Here is a 19,607-nt window from a genome sequence, read left to right as displayed (position 1 = left end):
TAAACAATTGTTCTTTTGAGCAAAGGACACAAAAATATGAAAATCTTTGCATACTTTTATGCGCAAAAAGTATATTTTTGGATAAATTTCATGGATTCATTAGGATAAACAACAGAAAATAAAACAACGTTAAAAAAACTCAACTCCAAATAAATTTGACCCAAAAATATGAAAATCTTTGCATACTTTTATGCGCAAAAAGTATAGTTTTGGATAAATTTCATGGATTCATTAGGAGAAACAACAAAAAAATAGAACAACGTTAAAATAAATTCAACTAAAAATAAATATGACACAAAAATATCAAAATCGTTGCATACTTTTATGCGCTAAAAGTATATTTTTTGATAAATTTCATGGTTGCATCAAGATAAACAACAAATAATAAGTTAAAATAAGTTCAACTCAAAATAAAATCGTTCTAATTGAATTTTTGTGCCGAATTTTCTCATGATGAGATGTCCATGATGAGTTGTCCTATTATGATATATGCTATAATATATTAAAAATCTGACAATTTTTTTATATTTATCCACTAAGATCATACAAACTGGCCTACTGTAATCCACCGGTAGTCCTCACATCGAATCCGACATCAATTTGTACTAAAAATAGTTCGAAGAAAATTGTGCTAAGGCTAACGGTGTGAAGAGTAACTAATTAAGATAAACATTTTATTAGTAGTTCCATATAAAAATACACTTGCCTCGTACCATCGATGTAAACACAACAAAAAATAGACACAAACAAAATATAATCTATTTAATAATCAAACAAATGCAACGGTTTTTTTTTTGGATGAGCGTGCAACCAGATGAATGAAAATAATGATATAGTTAGTCTCCTCTCATAAAACCTAACCCTGCTTCAAGCTTGAAGCTTATAAGTTTCAGTAAAAAAAAAAAAAAAAAAACTTCATGATACACATTTCAAACTAATAAATGGCATATATGGTATAATGGTGTTATAATCATTCAGTATAAAGATAGAAATATGTATGTAAGTATTTCTCACGGCCAATGGGCATTTATGTTGCGACTTTGGAAGTCTAGAAGACGAAGTAGAAAAAAATAAAAATTTAAAATGCAATGGAAAATTTAGATATCAACATATCATATAAATACGAATGCGAGCAACAACCATTACAATTATTATTATAAATTCTTTTTTATTTGAAAGCAAAACACAAAAAAAAAATGAAAATAAAATATTTTTTTTTTTTTGTGATTTTTCTTGAATTGTTGGCTTTCTTATTGTGTTTTGTGTGTTATCCGTAATGGCAATAAATGAAAGTGATTTAAATTAATAGTCTGGAAATATTTTAGATTGTATGTATTTTGTATATTTGAACATGAATTTATTGCAATTGAATACAATTGGGGAACTGGCTTTAGATGAACACAATTAATCTCATTTACTTACTTAAAAAGTAAAATCTAGAAAACTGACATTTTTAGAGAAAGTGAAATATTCAGATAGAAATTGATTTTGACAGCTTTGCATTCCAAAGTTCTAGTCTATTAATTGTGACAAATTTATTTTCTACAACTTGCATTTTGGAAGGAAAGTTATGGATTGATAAATTTGAAATATTTTTACAATTCTTCAATTTTTTTTTAACTTTTACAAGAAGAAAAATACAAAAATAAATGTGTTCCACACGTTCCACAAAAAAAAAAAACAACACGATCCACAATCACTAAATTTTAAGTTTTATGACAAAAAAAAATATAAGTTGACAATAATTTGAAGCTGTGTTGTATTAGCGAACGAATCTCTATGAATATTAATTTTTAATCGAATTCAATACAAGGGAACACGCCTGAATAAATATGAATAATCATTTTTATCAAAAAACAAAACCGAGTTCCATGGATCAAAACTGGATTTAATAGTTTCTAAAGCCAGAACTGAACAAAATGGGAATGGGACCATAGGCAACAGCTTCCAATACAAAAAGAATTATCAAAATTGGTTCACTCAGTCCAAAGTTATGAGGTAGCAAACATAAAAAAAAAATGCAGACGAATTGAATACCTCCTTCTTTTGGAAGTCGGTAAAAATAATTAAACATATGAATAAGTTCCACAAAAAAAACGTCTAGATTCGCGACTGATGCGAACAAAATTATGGAAAACTACATTAAACATATTCGTTCCACAGGGAATTCCTCGCTAGAAAAAAGTACTAGTTTCAAGTTGAATTCATAATTTCATAATAACTTATTTAGGTACTGCAAATTTTTATCTTTGCATTCCACAGCATTTCTTTTGACTTTTTTGATTAGTAAATTTAAAGTTTTGCCTTGTTACCTTAGCAATTTGTTTGTCCATTTATGGTAAAGATTGGCCTTAACATATTGTGGAATGTATTATAAGTATTTTAATTAATAAAAGATGTGAATGTACTAGAATTTAGTTCTAAAACTTCTATTTCGTCCTAGAGTTCTCTACTCTTAGACATTCTAAACTTTTTTGCATGGGAGGTAATACGGTGAGCTAACATAAATAACTGCATGACAAATGAATACGTTCCACAAGATTTCATTTGCTTTGGTATAAGTTTTCAAAAACGTTTCTAGAAAGCACTTTTCGCTTGTAATTTATTTATCAAGAGAATATAACATATTTCATCTAACATCATACGGACATGAGTTTGGGTACAAACATTTCTTTTTTTTTTGTGAAAATGACGCACAAGAAAAACCACAACAACATCTCTTTTTAATTCAACACATTTTTGTCTTCTTCCATTTCCATTAATTAAAAAAGTTTTTGGCAAAACTTGTCAAAATGAAAAAAAGTCTATCAAAAGAATTTTAAATTAACTTTTAATCCTTTTTTGGATAGTAAAAATGGCGCCCGAGTGAAATTAGTTCTCTTATTTTAACACATCCTTATCTGTATTTTTGCCTTTGTATATATATTAAACCACAGTAATTTAACTATAAAACTCTATCAACTCTATCTTGCAAACAACAACAAAAAATAAAACAAAACTAAGTTTTAAATTGCCTCCTCTTTGGAAAAAACCTTCAACTATTTTAAGAAACCTTTTGATCATTTTAATTAATTTTAACATGCTAGTCAATAAAATTTTCTGCACAACAACTCTTATATTCTTAATCATTAAAAAAAGAATTCCCCATTTCTACCGAAATGAGCAAAAATTAAAAAAAAAAACAGATAATCATGGGTACTTAAAAAAAATTATAGAATCTCATTTTATTGCTTAAGAAAACGAAGAAAGACAACTCATCACATGCCATCGTATCGTTTCGTATCGTATCTCTCTTTTCTTGGCTTGATGTCTCGAAGGCAAACAGATTAATGTGGTCATAATTTCCAAGAAGAAATAAAAATTACATCTCTCAAAGTTGATTTCAACGACGAGAAGTATAGGTAACACCAACTTCCAACCAACACAAACAAAAACAACTCTAAAGCCATTTTCTATAGAGAGTTCATTAACTTTGTGCAAACATTCCATCAGGACATATCAACATCACCCAGCAGTTAACACCAAACCATAATCATAAATTCGTGTAAAGTTAAAAAGACTATCTATCTCTTAATGTTACATGAGAGAGGGAAGAAAAGGGAGTTGAGCAGTAAAAAAGAGCAAAAAAAAAAAACAATTACCCTGATGTAGGGTTTCCCGAGAGGAGACTTTTGAAAAAAAAAGTACTATATACTTATTTTTGCATTACCCATCGTAGTAACCCATTCCAAATTGAGTATCTAGTATTTTGAAAAGCACTTAGCATCAATTCTCAGACCGACATAACGAAAAAAAAAAAAGAACATCGACATTTCAGCCGTCAGAGTCCTCCATTACGCATCACTTAAAACAGACATAGGTACCTTATACGACGACGACGAACGACGCCTCTTAAAACAAGTTCAATGTCCAGTCATTTGTACAACTTTCAGATCAATGACACTGAAGACGGGGATTAAAATAATAAATACAAAAACAAAAACAAAACACAAAATAAGTCCTAAAGTCATTAACATCTTCAGAATATAATATAAACGATTTATTTCATAACAAGCCATACCAGCACAGCAGCCCTCAAGGCTTTTATCTCTACATCTCTACACACATGCCCTGAAGCTGAGATTGAGACTGAAACTGAGAGAGAATGTTAAGTGACACCACATTAGCGTAATGTGGATTTAATTTTTTTTTTCAGACGATGCACCCTCTCGAATCGGAGCTTGGAGATGTTTTATTTTTATAAAAAGAGGCCACCAGCAAATCAAGAAATCTGAATCTCACTTAAAAATAATAATGATTTGTATATTCGCAGAAAGAAATTAATATTTTTATGACTTTTTTTTTTATTTTTTGTCAGGAATAAATTAAATTTATTGGTTTTTGGTGAAAATTTGGTAGTTTTATATTCCACAGCTAATCAAGAAATTTATATGCCACAAGTAAGCCTTTTTTACTGTTGGTTTTTTGTTATTTTTCTTTGTTATTTTGTAGTTTTGCGAAAAAAAAAATGTAGAATTACGATTCAGTTCAAGTAGAATTGAAAAATTCATAACAAATCGTGAAAGTTTTGACTTTACATTCCACAGCATTATCGCATAATTGATTGCTTCCTTATAAATTAAAATGGTCTAAAAATTAAAAAAAAAGTAGGAAAATGCTTATGGAACGATCTCATTAAACAACTAACAACCAAGAATAAAAGAATTTATTTAGAAATAAATTTTCCACTCCTTTATTCATTTTGTGGAACGTAATCATTTAATTTTGTTTGTAGTGTGGAACGTATCTATATCCTTTTATAATAGTTTTCGTTAGTTATTGATCTTTATTGATGCATGTTTCACGAAGTACAAAAATAATTTTTAGAAAATTTTCAAAGAAAACGATATTGAAGAAAACAGTTTTTGGAACGTATGTTTCTTATTATGTTTTTTATCTGTTGTCAAAAATTGTGGAATTAAATTACAGCAATTGAATTTGTGTGAAACTTATTGATTGATCTTATTATGTATTTACACTTTATATTTAAAAAATGAAAAGACAAGTTTTCATACCTCGTGAAATGAAGAATTAAATACGTTCCACAACCTATTTTGGTGCAATTGGCAATTCGTTCTAAACTTTAAATTCTTTTGCTATGTTGTTTGTATGAAAATTTTAAAACAAAAATCAAAAAAAAAAAATAATATTTTATTTTAAGATCCACAAATTGAAAAAATTTCTTATTAAAACATGTGGAATGTATTCATTTTGCTAACCTTATACATATACTAATTTCCTGTTCGAGCAATGAAAAACACAACACATTAAATAATTATTTGGAATAATTATTATTAAAGAGATAAGTTCCACAATCATTTCGACACTGAATTAAAAAAAGGAAAAAAATTATTTTTCAAATATTCATCTAAATATTAATTTAAATGAATGGAATAGGTATAAATGAACAAAGATTAGTGTGCCTTATGATAAAAATAGAACAGAATGAAAATAATCAGAAAATGTATTACTCATCATCATCACTACTCAAAGTTAGATTTTTTTTGAGGTGATTTGTTTATAAAATAGAAAATGTTCAATGTTTACACGATAAAGATTTATTTTGAAATTACAATTTGATGGTTTTTCTGCATCAAATTTGCAAAAGAGATTATTGAAATGAGAATGAATAAATATCGGAGAAAATCCGAGACATAAATGATTGACTGGATTGGGGTAGAAAAAAAATCAAAAACCGTAGTTGTTTTTCTATTTTGTTTATTTTTCTTTTTAAAAATGTAATTTTTATTAACTAATTGATATCAATAAAATTTGAATATTAAAACGGATTAAAGACACGGCCAATTTTAATCCCCTTTTTTTTCTTATTAAACAAACTCAAAACCGTTAAACATATCATATAATTTAACAACACGTCCGTAATCCATTTCTATCGAAGATTCAACCATTGGAATGGATAAAACCTTTATCCTGTCACGCAAAAAAAAAAAATTCATTGAAATGTATCCTTTTAGCCAAAGAAGAAGCTTTTGCCAAATAGGAATTAACGTTAGAAGTGAAGCAACAACACCGGCAGGATATCCGTACGAAAAAAAAAAACAACAACAACACAAAAAACTGTCATTCACACACGCTGCTACCTGCTGCTCATGTTGCTGTGTCCATTCCATTACAGAGAAGGTGGTGGTGGTTGATTTAGACAGAGCAATATATTCTGGGTGTGGTCTTTTGAACCCAAACAGTCACACATGACGCATCAGGTCAAAGGGAGAAACAAATAAAAAAAAAAGCAACAATATTCATCCTAACCTGTGTGTCTGGCTCCCCTGCTCCAAAAAAAAAAAAAAAAAAAAAAAAAACGAGTTCAAAAAATTCGTTGAGCTGGGTCTGGTCCTTTTTTGCAACAGACAAAACGGACGAACTTAGATGCAGGGACTGTAATTTAGGGGAGAATACACACAGGAGGCTGTGTGTGCTATAAAGCGAAGTAGATTTCAAAGCTTTTGTGCAGTGTGTTGTAGGTAGATTCGGGATGAGAAACAGCGACTAATTATAAGGTGACTGTGATGGAAATTGAAGCAGGTGTAGGTACATTTTTTTTTTTTATTCTATAGAATATCTTCCAGCTAAACAAAACAAAGTCTATGTGTTTGTATGTTTGTAAGTGTGTAGCTTTAACGATTTTAAAGGCTTATTTCACCATAATAGATTAGTTGACATTTGGATGAAAATCTTCGCGTGAAATATTCAACTTACGTTCCACAGTTCAATGTATCATTTTGAAAGAGGTCTTTTCAATCATTAAAAAAGTAATCTAAAAGATGATGTAGGTTCCGTTGAAGATACATGTGGAACGTATTCAGTTTTTTATTTCAATGGATGAAAAAAGAAATGTGGAACGTATTTAAAGAAAGAAAACTTATTATACAAAAAATTAACAAGTTGTAGAACGTATTAATTTTTTTTTATTCAATGGATAATATTGCTGAACAAAATCATGTGGAATGTACAAAACGTACAAAAACGGTTGTGGAACGCATTTATTCAAATTGAAAGTTTAAAAAAAGAATTGGACCCTAAGAGCAAAAAAATTTCCTTAATTCAACTCAATTCGAAAGTTAATTAGTGGATTGTGAAACGTATTTATTTTTAAACTAGCGTAGATAAAGGTGACACAGAAGCCCCGTGAGATTTATGAACAATTAAAAATACGTTGTGGGACGTAGACAATTACAGTGAGAAACTTTAGTGGAACGTACTAATTTTTCATCCAGCAAAGGATTAGTGAATTGTGGAACGTATTTATTTTTAAACTAGCGTAGATAAAGGAGACACAGAAGACCTGTGAGGTTTAATCAACTCAGTCATATATTTTCCCGTTGAGGTAGAAAATTTAAACACAGTATGAACAAGCAAAAATACGTTGTGGGACGTAGACAATTTCAGTGAGAAACTTTAGTGGAACGTACTAATTTTTCATCCAGCAAAGGTTCAATTGGTACAAACATCAAACAGAGTTGTGGAACGTATTCCATTTAAAGTGAAAAGTAAACCAATTCATTTACATCGAATGAAATGATAAATATTTAAATTAAAATGATAACATTTACAATCCACAGTCGTCATCTTTTTAAATTGTATATTTAAAAATTTTTTATACTGCTTGAAACTTTCCCATTTTCGTCAAAAATTGTGGAACGTGTTAAACATTAATTTCTAGATATCTGAGTTGGAACATGAAGAACTTCAAGGATAGTCTTAAAAAGATCCCTGGTTGAGTGAAATTCCCCTTGAATTTATTTTTCACCAAATTTACTTCCGGAATGACAGAGTGCAATCCATATGACACGGCACAATGGGGACCAAGAGGTTGTTTATTGTTTCCATAGTGATCCCTTGAAGGAATTTTCTAATTGAGGCCTACGACGACGACGACGACGATGACGACGTCAACGAGAACGACAACACGACGATGACGATAACGACGACGACTACACAACATATCGTATCTACTTCGCGTCACTTGGGTCGGGTTAGGTCGAGTTGGGTCGTCGTCGTCGTTGTAGCTCCTCGGTCGTATCCAGGACATTGATAAAATGATTGTGGGTGTCCTTTCTCACCACCACCATAGGCATAACACAAAACCCAAACACACACACACACACTGCGAAGGAAGTGAACAGATGCATTTTCAAAAAGGACCCTCATGCATAACAACATTAATTAGATTCTCATTTTGCTCTGTTTGTTTAGTTATAGAATAGGGCAGAGAAACATGAACCACTTTATAAAAGGACACACAACACACAAAAAAGGGGTTCTCAATTCTTGTCAAAAACACAAAAAAAAAAAAAAAACAAAATCAAAAAAAAAATAAAAATAGAAAGAGAGAAAGTCCTTTGTGTTTTTGGTCTTTTGAAAACCGTTCCTAAAGGCGCACATTGCACACATTGTGCATTGAATGGCACATTAAATCATGCAAATTTTTTTTTTTTTTTGTCTTGATGTTCCCCAAACCATCATCATTTATAAAACAAACCCTCCTCCTTTCGTATAAAAGTAATTCGGGAATGACTGCAAGAAGAACATACAAAAAATAAGAGTGACGTTAGCCATCTCTCGTTGATGCTGCTGATACTCTGAACCAAACGTTTCATTCCAAGTTAAAAAAAAACTGCAAAAACGTCAAGGACACACACAACATGAAATGGTTTAGTTTGGAATCCTGGGTGCACCCACTCAACTTTTGTTTTTTTTTTTTTTGTTATATTCGACTTGAAAGGAAAGATTTTTGATTTTTTTTTTTTTTTCATTTAAAAATATTTTATATAAGTATGGATGCAGTGAGAGAACAAAAAAAAAAAAAATTACAACAAGAAGCTGAAGAAGAAAAAGTAAATTGCCACGTGTGACGGTTGTGGAAAATGCATTCTTTCTAGTTGATGTTGGTTTTCCATTATGATGGCAGCACCAGCAGAGAATCAGAATGATATGAGTATACATTGCGGTCTACCAAGATTAAGGCAATCACATAAAAATGCATCAAGAAATAAATTTTTTTCCAATGGAAATCACATGTAAAATCAAAGCCTAATGTAAAATGAATACGTTCCACAATCTTTTAAAGGTGTGTTTTCAATTTCCAAACATAGCCGCGTATTTGGGGAAAAATAAACGAAAACCTTGGAATTTAGCAATACGTTTCACAAGTTCCCTTTGATAAATGGCTTCGCAAAAAATTTAAAAAAAAATAATAATAATTTGTAAGTGAAATTAAAATTATATACGTTCCACAATGTGTTCTAAACTTGATTTCAATTTGCGGAAAGTGAAATTAATATGCTACATTCGTTATGAAAAAGTAAATACAAAAATTAATACGTTCCACATTTTTTAACTTTATTTTTACTAAACCATAATTTTCATGTGTGAACGTGTAATACATATTCCACAAGGTAATGTGGAATAAAGTCTTTATAATTTCACTTTGTGTTGTGGATTTTATTAAAAGATTATCCTTCACCATTAATAAAATGAAAAATCAATAAATTCCACAATGTGGATAAATAAGAATAACTAATTCCTTTATTTGACCGAAGGGGAAAAAGTTCATGACAGTTTAAAAAAACTTAAGGGGTCAAATATGGGCCATCAATTAGATTTTTTCTGATAAAACACAAAAATAGAATGTAATAAGAATTTCAATTTACTTCATAAAAACAAAAATAAAATAAAAAGTATTCAAAAACATACCAAAAAAACTGGAGGTTAATATGGATCACTTGTTTTTAAAGAATTAAAGTAACAAATCAGCAGTATTTTTTTCAAACTCATTGTTTTTTTGGCACATTATTCACTATCCAGATTTTAAATTTTTTCCATGATTTTCATTTTTCATTTAGCCCGCCCTTATGGTGGTCCATATTACCCGCAGTACATGGTTTCAAATGAAACTTACGTTATTTCTTCAAATATTACATATTTCGATGGAAATGAAAAGTATGAACGGATTCCAAAAAGGTACAAATTTAATTTTATACACAAAAATACCTAGATTCTTAAATGAAGATCATTATTTTAAATATAAAGTTTGTGGAACGTAGAGTTGCTAGGAGCATTTTTGAATACAAAAATAAAAATACAATAGAATCCCCTTTTGTTCCTAATTGAGCTTGATTATTCGAACCGAACTGTAAAACCATCCATTGTGTTAAATAAAAAAAAAAAAAATATTATTCTAAAGGACATTCATTGGTTCCGTTGGCTGGAACTGGTAGTTTTGTATAAGGTTAGTAAGTAGTCGAAGTCAAAGTGGGTTTTTTTCTCCCTCCTCATTTTTTTATTTTTGAATCTTCTACTCAGCAAGAACTGCATATATGCAATGCAGTTCAAAATGAATGGTTGGGCCATCCAATTTGCCATCGCCGTATAATGGAAATACCGAGAAGGAAATTTGGTTATAAAGGATTGCAATTATTATCCCTTAGATGTTGTGGGGATATTATGAAAAAAAAAAAAAAAAAAGAGCAGCGAGCGAGAGAATCGTTTATGGTTTTATTTAATGTGTGTTTTTGACGGAGGAGATTGGGGGAAGGTATGGAGAGAAATGGAGGAGGCGTTTGAGGGTTTAGGTTATGACGTTCGTTTTTTTTTTTTTTATGGGGGAAAAGAAAAGATCTATAAGCGTGTTGAAAGTTTTTTGTTATGATTTTTTTGTATCTATAGTTTAAGGGCATTTTTGTTGTGGAAATAAACTGGGGTTTTTCTTTTGTTGAAAATCGTTGATTAGTTATGATAAATTTTTATGAATATTTAAAAAGCTGTAGTAAGGAAAACAACAAATTTTAACTTTTAAGAGTGTTTTATTATATAGTTTTAGATCTCGTTGTAGACTCGTTTCACTAGTGCAAAATTAATTTGCAATTTTTATTGTTCTAATTTTCAAATCTTTTATATGTATTCACTTAGTTTTAAGAAATAGCCGTTTTGTATTTAAAAGTTGATACAAAATATATTATCAAATTAAAACAATACGATGTCCGCTTAAAATAAGTGAATTCCGCTTCAATTCAAAACAAAAATAAAAATTTTACATTTATAGTCAGACTTAAGTCTTAGTTGCAGTTTATCATAATTTTTTTTTTTTTTTTTTTATTAAAATGTTAATTGGTTTTCCGCTTAAAAAAAGTGAATTTCTTTTAAATTTGCAAATTCAAGAAATTAAGTAGATTTATCCGCTTGATTTAAGACGGAAGTCATCAACATTGCAAAAAAAACAAGCAAAATCCGCTTAATTTAATGTGGAATCCGCTTAATTTAATGTGGAATTCGCTTAATTTAAAAAGTGGATTCCTTTTAAATTTGCACATTCAAGAAATTAAGTAGATTTATCCGCTTGATTTAAGACTAAAGTCATCAACATTGCAAAAAAAAAACAAGCAAAATCCGCTTAATTTAATGTGGAATCCGCTTGTTTTTAGCGACTTCCAAAAAGGAGGAGGTACTCAATTCGTCTGCATTTTTTTTTTTTTTTTTTTTTTTTTTTTTTTACCTTAAAACTTTGGACTGAGTAAACCAATTTTGATTTCTGGCCATAGGAACTATTAGAAAAACCATAAAACCCAGTTTTAGCCATGGAAGTCGGTTTTGTTTTTTGATTAAAATGATTATTGGCTGGTCTTATTTGTCCCTGTATCTTTCCATCACCTCCAATGGAACTCGGATAATAATACACGAAAGAGCCGATTCTGATCAATTAGTTCTGTTCGTGTACTTACTGCGTTAAAAATTGTAAACTGTCAAATTTGAATGATTTCCAAAATTATTTATTCACAAAAAAACATCTACTATTTTTTAGTTGATATTTTTAATCACCAACGCCATCTTTTAAATCACTCCTTACAATACCGAGACATCGTAAAAATGTAGTCTTCAAAATTTCAATTCTTCATCTGCTAACACTTCAACCAAAATTAGAATTATTCTATACCAACCCCAACGATAAACGCTGACCTGAAGACTAAGATAATCTTTAAGTGGGATAAATATAGCAGCTGAAGACTCTGGTTTTTTTTTTTGTCTGAAGATGTCTGAGAAAAAAAATAACATCTGTTCATAAAGTGCATCGCCATGTGGATGTGTGTAAACAAAAGTGACAAGAAAATAAATAACAAGTGGATTTTCCTATTCCCAAAAATTTGGAAGTTAGAAGAAATAATATTTTTAAGGTATTGACTTTTTTAGTGAACTTTATGAAATGACACTATTTACATCTAATTAAAAAAAAGAAAATCTTGATTTATGTCCTCGTAAAAACTTGTATAACACAGCTTAAAGGAGCTTTTCAAAGCTACCTGTCAAATCCCACAACTCCGTTAAGGCTTCTTTAAAGCTTGTTAAAGGTATTATAAAGAACTAAAAATTGTATAGCATTCGCCCTTGTTAGACTTTTGGTATAGAAAATAAAATGATAGTTAAACGTAGCTCAAACAAAAGAAGGTGTTTGTGAGTACTTTTTGTTTGAGTTAGTAATTACTGAGATTTTTCAGAAAAAGAAAACTAAACAACATTTTAAATGCCATATTAATCCAACTCGGTATTTCAATCTCCCACATAAATAGGAAAAACTGAATAAACTTTTATTTTCTAGGTAGTTATCCATGAAGCAAATTAACTGTTAAACTAATTATAATTTAAAAACATGGTTTCTGTTTCTACGAAAACATTTCAAAGTAGCAAAAGGTAGCACATTTCAGTTTAATAAAAAAAATAAACAAGCACACAAACAAATCTTAGTACTGAATAAACTTCTCATTAAATTTGCTATGGATAAATAACCTACTTCCAAGAAACTAAAAACATTAGGTACACCAAAAAAATTAAATTTTCAGCTTAAAAATTAAATCTCTACACCCACAAGGAAATCTTTCTATAACAACAATGAAAATCCATGAATAGGCATAAAATTCAATTTGATTGCCAATTAAAAACATCAAATCCAATCGGTTTTCATTAAAAAAATATTTATATAAAACATCTGCGCAATATAATATCTGCGTTTTTGTGGGTAAACAAATCTTCAAATAACAACAACAACAAAATTGTATAATCCACAACACCACCCACAACAAATCTCACTTATATATCAAAAAAAGAAACGAAAGTCGTCAGTCGTATCAAATTGCCTTTACTTCAATCAAAATAATGATTTAATGCGTTTGACATATCGATTTTTTGTTTGAATAAATGAAAATTATTCTCTTAAGCCGCAGTCAGGAGCGAACAGATCTAACAAAGAGCCTGTGGTGTTTGAAGTTTGTGAATTGCATTCACTGGTTGAATTCACTTAAATGATTGCATTCAGTTAAGTTCTGAATGCAATCATTTATCAATGAGCTGTTTGATTCTTTTGTTAGGTGATTAAGTAGTGCAGTTTGGAGAATACAATTTGACAGCTTTAAGGCTTTAACAAATGTGTAAATAGAAAATGGAAGTTTAGAGGAAACACAGAAACGAATTAATATTTTCCAGAACGTTTTTTTTAATTCTTAAAGAAAATGCGATCAGTTCTGTTTGTTAACTTTATTAAACACCATAAACTGGCATAATCGTAATTTGCAGAGTTCAACTTGACAGCTTTAAGGCTTAAACCCATGGTAAATATTTTTACTTAGCGATTTAAGTATTTTGCATCCACAAAAGTTGATCGAAAATGCGCTCAGTTCTGTTTGTAAACTTTATTAAACAACATAAACTAGCATAATTTGACAGCTTTAAGGCCTAAACACATGGCAAATATTTTTAGTTTAGCCATTTTATGGCCTCGCATCCACTAAATTTGAGCGGTTTGTTACCACCACAAACTGGAATATCTGTTATAAAATGTTATATAGTTTTGTGCGAAAATGCATTCAGTTCTGTTTGTAAACTTTATTGAACAGCACAAACTGACATAATAAGTTATAAAATATAATTTCGTTATGCAGATATGGCGCCCTCTGTATTTCAACTACTGCCTGCGGTTAAATCACACATCGTATAAAAATAATGCAACTCTTCTGTGGTACTTTTAAAAATATAACTTATTTATTAAGTTACACATAGATTTTTGTTGATATTTTTACTCTCTATTCACAAATATGACCTCTACAGACTTTTGGATATAGTTTGCAGATACTTTAGGGAAAAAAAATGTTTACAAACTTTCTATAAACTTATCTAAATGCAATGTTGAAAGTAACAAGAAGACAACAAATATTTGTAGTCTCATCGGCATAGTCGTTGTCGTCGTCATATCGTCATCATCATCATCAACGTTGTCGTTGTGTGGTGTTCTTCTTCTGACAGGAGCAGAAAATGAAATCAAAAGTTTTTCTGACAGGAAATCATTAATACCTGCTTGCCGAACGGCCGTCGGCGTCGGAGTCGACTGGAAGGGGGGGGGACGAACAGACGAGGCGTGGGGATTAAGCGGGAAGAAGATTGAAAATACACTTCCGTCCTATGGGGATATGATGATATTATGAACAACCACAACTTAATATTAACATGCAGACACAAGTTGTGTATAAAGTAAAATAAAGTTTTCTTCATTTTTTTATTTTTATTTTTTTATGCTGAACTGTTGTTGTTTTCAAGTTTAGAATCCCATGAAAATTCATTGAATGAATATGAACATCCGCGAACATTTTGCCGGAAATATAAGAATGTACGAGAGTATATATAAGTTACTATGTGTGAAACATTATAACATGGGAGTAAAGTTTTGAAATTATAAACTTTTTAGAAAGATATATACATTGCATGGATTTGATTATGATGATGTTTTGAGAAAATACATATTTAGAGCCAAAATTGAAGCGGATAAAAAGTGAACAATTACTTTCTTGAAGAAGAGAGAAAAGCAAGGTTTCGTAAAAAAAAGTTTTTCCTTTAAGAAAAATGGAAGCTGTTTTAACTGGGATTAAATGACTATAAGTTTTATTTTTTTTTTAAGAATTAAACTTCAAAAACATTTAATCTTTCAAAAATTAAAGGCTCACAAAATGTGGCCATAACTTTCATTTGCAGGCAACTTTTTGTGATAGAGTTTTACTTCAAATTGTTTTCAACTTTATAGACAACTTTTTGGTAAGAAATGGCTATCCTTTTGTAATTTTATACATTTTTAAACGTTCAAAAGAAATTTTTATGTATGAATGTTCATCTGTGACACTATAGCTCCTAAACTACTTATCGGAATTTGACAATTAGGGTATCGTTGGAAACGTTTATCTCGTCCGCTGGTTAATGGCTATGTGATTTGGTATAAAATCAAATTTGGCGTACTCTAGAGGCAAATATCATAAACAATTGCTTTTATTTATTATTATTTAAAGTGCCTCTGTAAATACTTTTCCTCGCAAAAATAGAACAAAAGACAGATTTCCAAAAAAAAATATATAGAATCTTTCTTGAGTAGGTAAATTGTATGGGTTTCACATTGGGCGCCACTTATTTTGTCTTAATTTGTTATCAAAAACGAAGGAAATTTTATGCCTTAGTATATTTAAACCGTATTTTTTTTATAAATGAATCGCTTGTCCAATGAGTGCATTCTACGGATTTAATGAAATTTTTTCTTCACGTGACATTTAACATGATCATACATTTACCTACACATATTTGACGAGTTTTTTTATACTGCTTCAGAAAAAATGACCAACTTATTTTAAGGGGTTATATCTAGTTGTAAGTGCAAAAAACAACCTTCTTTTTTGTGGATTTTTTATGAAGAGGCATTTAATTATATAAACATAAAGAATACATATTCATATAGCAAATTTAATGTATTAAAATAATTCGTTGTGTATTTAAAAAAATATTGGGTTCCGTTATTTTTGTAGTAGATCTCCTAGACGACCTCCCAAAAAAAGGTGTCTGGCGGTGAGCAAAATTTCTCCGAAATGGCTCGAGTAATCGGCTTGAAATTTTTACAAAACTTTCTTAGATACTTTTGTCAGGTAATTAACGAAGGAAAAAGGTTTTTGGCAATAATTCGATTTTTAAGCCACTTTAAAGTGTAAATTTTCGTGAAAAACAACGATTTTTTTGCTTTGGCAAGCCGCCATTTTGTCAAAAAATCCAAATTTTGACTATTCCTTCTTTCATTACCTGCATTCGTCTATCCTGAAAATGAATCTTTTGGATCTTTTAATTTTAGGTGACTTGGATCAGAGATATCTTGCTCACCGCCAGGTACCTTTTTTTGGAGGTCGTCTAAGAGATCTACTATACAAATAACGGAACCCAATATTTTTTTAAATACACAGCGAATTATTTTAATACATTAAATTTGCTATATGAATATGTATTCTTTATGTTTATATAGTTAAATGCCTCTTCACAAAAAATCCACAAAAAAGAAGGGTTTTTTGCACTTGCAACTAGATATAACCCCTTAAAGTAGATTTATCTGTACGTGACTGTGGGTGATTTGTCTTTAAAAATGAATACACCTTTATTTTGAATTTAATTAAAATATCGGGCTCAAAAGTAAGTATGGTACTTTTTTTAATAACTTAGGTACAGTGCATTTTAAGTTTTACCCAAAAATTTTTTGAAAGACTTTGTCAAATGTCTAATTGGATTATGTTCCTTCAATCTATCCAATACTAGAAATTTGTGATAATTGGATGTTTTCTTGAACACCAAAAAATATCACATCCTAACTGAAATCTTCGAACAATATATCCGTCTTAAATTAAGCGGACATATCTTCTTAATTTCTTGAATGCGCAAATTTAAAAGGAATGGACTTACTTTAAGCGGAAAATCATCTTATTTTTATGTGTAAACATTTTAATTTCAAAAAAGCCTATCTCACTGTTGGAAATAAGTATGATTTACTGCAACTAGGTATAGCTAAACTCTGACTATAATTTTAAAATTTTTATTTTTTGTCAGTTTCTTAAGACGAAAATTCACATTATAATGAGTTGACATTAAAATTAACAGAATTTAAGCGGATTCCACTAACTTATTTTAAGAAATAGACTCGCTAAGTGAGTAGAGACAGTTCTACGTATGAAGCTATTGCTTAATTTTTTGGAATCTATATAGCATTCAAGTTAAAATACCAAGCTTGGCATTTTGGACATTAGGTTATCCTTTGTAGTTTCCGACCAGATTTCTTGTCAGTTTTCGTGCTTGGTCATAAGAATTTTCATTAAGACCCAAGAGACTATTTCACGGAAACTCTTTTCAAAATTCTTAGAAATTAAAATACCTACAAGAAGAAAAAAAAGGGAACCTTAAAGTAACATGATGCCCACTTTAAATTCCACCCTCTTAAAACAATACGATTTGCTGTGAACTGAAAAAATGAAAAGTAAAGCTTTGCAAATCGTAAATCATTTCCCTTTTCTCGGATTAAACTACAGTTGTTGAGAATAAACACTTTGATTCTTTCTTTTTCCAATTCAAACTATAACTCACAATATCACTCGAACCAAAACCCACGTTGGGCGCCATTGCAAAAAACTGCCATCCCATAGAAAAGTCACCTGACAATATCGTACGATATTTTCTTTTACTATTAAATAAGAATAAATTATAATACATTTATAAAAAATAACAAATGTACATATTTGTGCTAATACTTATTCACTTTGTTACTTAAAAATATAACCTTCACTCTTAGACACTAATTTTGTGTTTAAATTAGTGCTTTACTTTATTGATATTCTCACTTCCCTACAAAAACCAAAAATGTACATAATCGTGTAATAGTACCTACCTAGTACCTGTCTATTTGCTCTTCTTCTAATGTGACATAACCTAGGACATGGCGCACGACACGACGCAAGGGGTAGTAAAATGAATAACTGTTTATAGATAATAAAAAAGAAAAAAACATAAACACACAAAACAACACACAACTAATAATCAAAACAGAGAAAGAGAAGGGTGTTTTTTCTCAAATTCACCACACCACATTTTATATCCACCTCCACCCCCAAATATAACTTAACCACTTCATAATACAAAACAAGAAATAAGGATAGAAAATACTGTTAACTTACCTTGACAAATGTCAATGCACGCCAAAAGAGTACACAAACAAAGTACAACCGCACCGAATTTGAAGAGAAATGTAATCCAAAAATAAAAAACAAAACCCACAAATAATACAGCCCACACTTTTTATTTTTCTTTGAATCACAAGCACTCACTAAAAGATTCTAGGATATTTATAAATTTATGCAGATAAGAGCGAGATAGATAGACCGAACTGTGTACACGCGACCGGAACGAAGTGGAAAAAAAAACTCCTACAATTTACTCAATGATAAAATGAAACACGAAAGAGAGAAAATTTACAAAGACACAAAACCAGAGAGAGAGAGAGAGAGACTTTTTTTCTAATATTTATTTTTTTTTTCTTCTTCTTTGATTCCTTCACCTTCTTTAAGCTAATTTATTGCAAATTCTATTTTAAATTTGTTTGGAAAAATTCACTTTAATTAAAAATTTTAATGGAATTACTTTTGTTAGAAAAGGATACTCTTTTGTTAGACAGACAGACAAAACAAGGCTGTGTACAATGAGTCCCTGTTTGACCCCTTACATCACCGACCCGACGCGGCTGCAGGTGACAGCTCTTCGAGGACGATGATTTATGCTCCTTTCACCAGTTTTTTTTTTACTTTACTTTTTTGCTTTTTTCTTTGCGTGATGCTTTAGTCACATCAAAAAAGACACCTCAAAATTAAATTAAGAAAAAATTAACAACAAACCGTTAATTAAACAAAAAAAAAAATGACAGAAGAAAAAGACAATAAAATGTTAAAGAGCAGAGATATGTTATGTTATAATTTTGACAGCTGATCGTGAGTCCGCGAAGGTTCCGTATACCTCACCGCGACGACCCCCGCACTTGACACATTCAATTTCATTAATTAAAAACTATGTTAAAACATTTTTGCATTAAAATGTTTCATTGTAGGTCACTGAATGAGTACTTTTCTTATTTCATTTCTTATTTAGAAATAAAAATCATAAAAGACAGATAGCAGCAACTTGTGCAAAAAATTTAGTCAAAGAAGAATTTATACCCGGAGAGAGCAACATATACGTCCACCACCTGCAGTGATGTTTCGTTTTGAACTGGTTTTTTCAATTTCGACGATGCTCTTCTATGCTCCTTTGCTCGAATGGAGAAAAAGAACACACACTAAACGAAAAAAAAAACAACAAAAAACAAGTAAATCCAATTCCAATTGCATACAACAAAAATACATGTGATAGCGATAGTACGAGTATGGCATTAAGCATAAATGCCAGAGTGTGATAGATAAGTCACTGACTGACTCGACTTGCTCTATAGATAACAACAACAAGAAAAAATAACTTGGACCAATTTGAAAACCAAAAAAAAAAAAAAAACAACATAACAAAACAAGACGCATAGTTGGAACTTTGTTGTATATTTTTTTTTCATGCTGTTGCATATTGGTGAGAAAGAGAACAGTAGATTTGCAGTATTAGTATCACAATTGGAATTGGGTTGGTATAATTTTTTTTTTTCATTTCCTAGTTCCAAATGTCAGATATTGTTTTGATTAGTG

The 19,607-nt window shown here is 30.1% G+C and overlaps 1 protein-coding gene and 1 long non-coding RNA gene across 2 annotated transcripts in view; one reads left to right on the top strand and one right to left on the bottom strand.

Annotated features, from left to right (window-relative positions):
- The window catches only part of LOC129919067 (beta-1,4-glucuronyltransferase 1-like), a 216,320-nt gene extending 197,169 nt beyond the window's left edge, over positions 1 to 19,151 (bottom strand). Inside the window, exon 1 of the mRNA XM_055999891.1 lies at positions 18,063 to 19,151. The gene's annotated coding sequence lies outside the window, so the exon portion shown is untranslated. The remainder of the gene's footprint in view (positions 1 to 18,062) is intronic.
- On the top strand, positions 12,507 to 15,394 carry LOC129919071 (uncharacterized). Its single transcript, XR_008773044.1, has 2 exons — positions 12,507 to 15,129; positions 15,220 to 15,394. It is a non-coding gene; the product is annotated as an uncharacterized LOC129919071 (long non-coding RNA).
- Positions 19,152 to 19,607: the final 456 nt, after the last annotated feature.

Source organism: Episyrphus balteatus, chromosome 4, assembly GCF_945859705.1.
Source record: "Episyrphus balteatus chromosome 4, idEpiBalt1.1, whole genome shotgun sequence".
NCBI classification, from domain to species: domain Eukaryota; kingdom Metazoa; phylum Arthropoda; class Insecta; order Diptera; family Syrphidae; genus Episyrphus; species Episyrphus balteatus.
The sequence above is the reverse complement of the archived record's forward strand: the minus strand, read 5'-3'. Positions and strand labels throughout refer to the sequence as shown.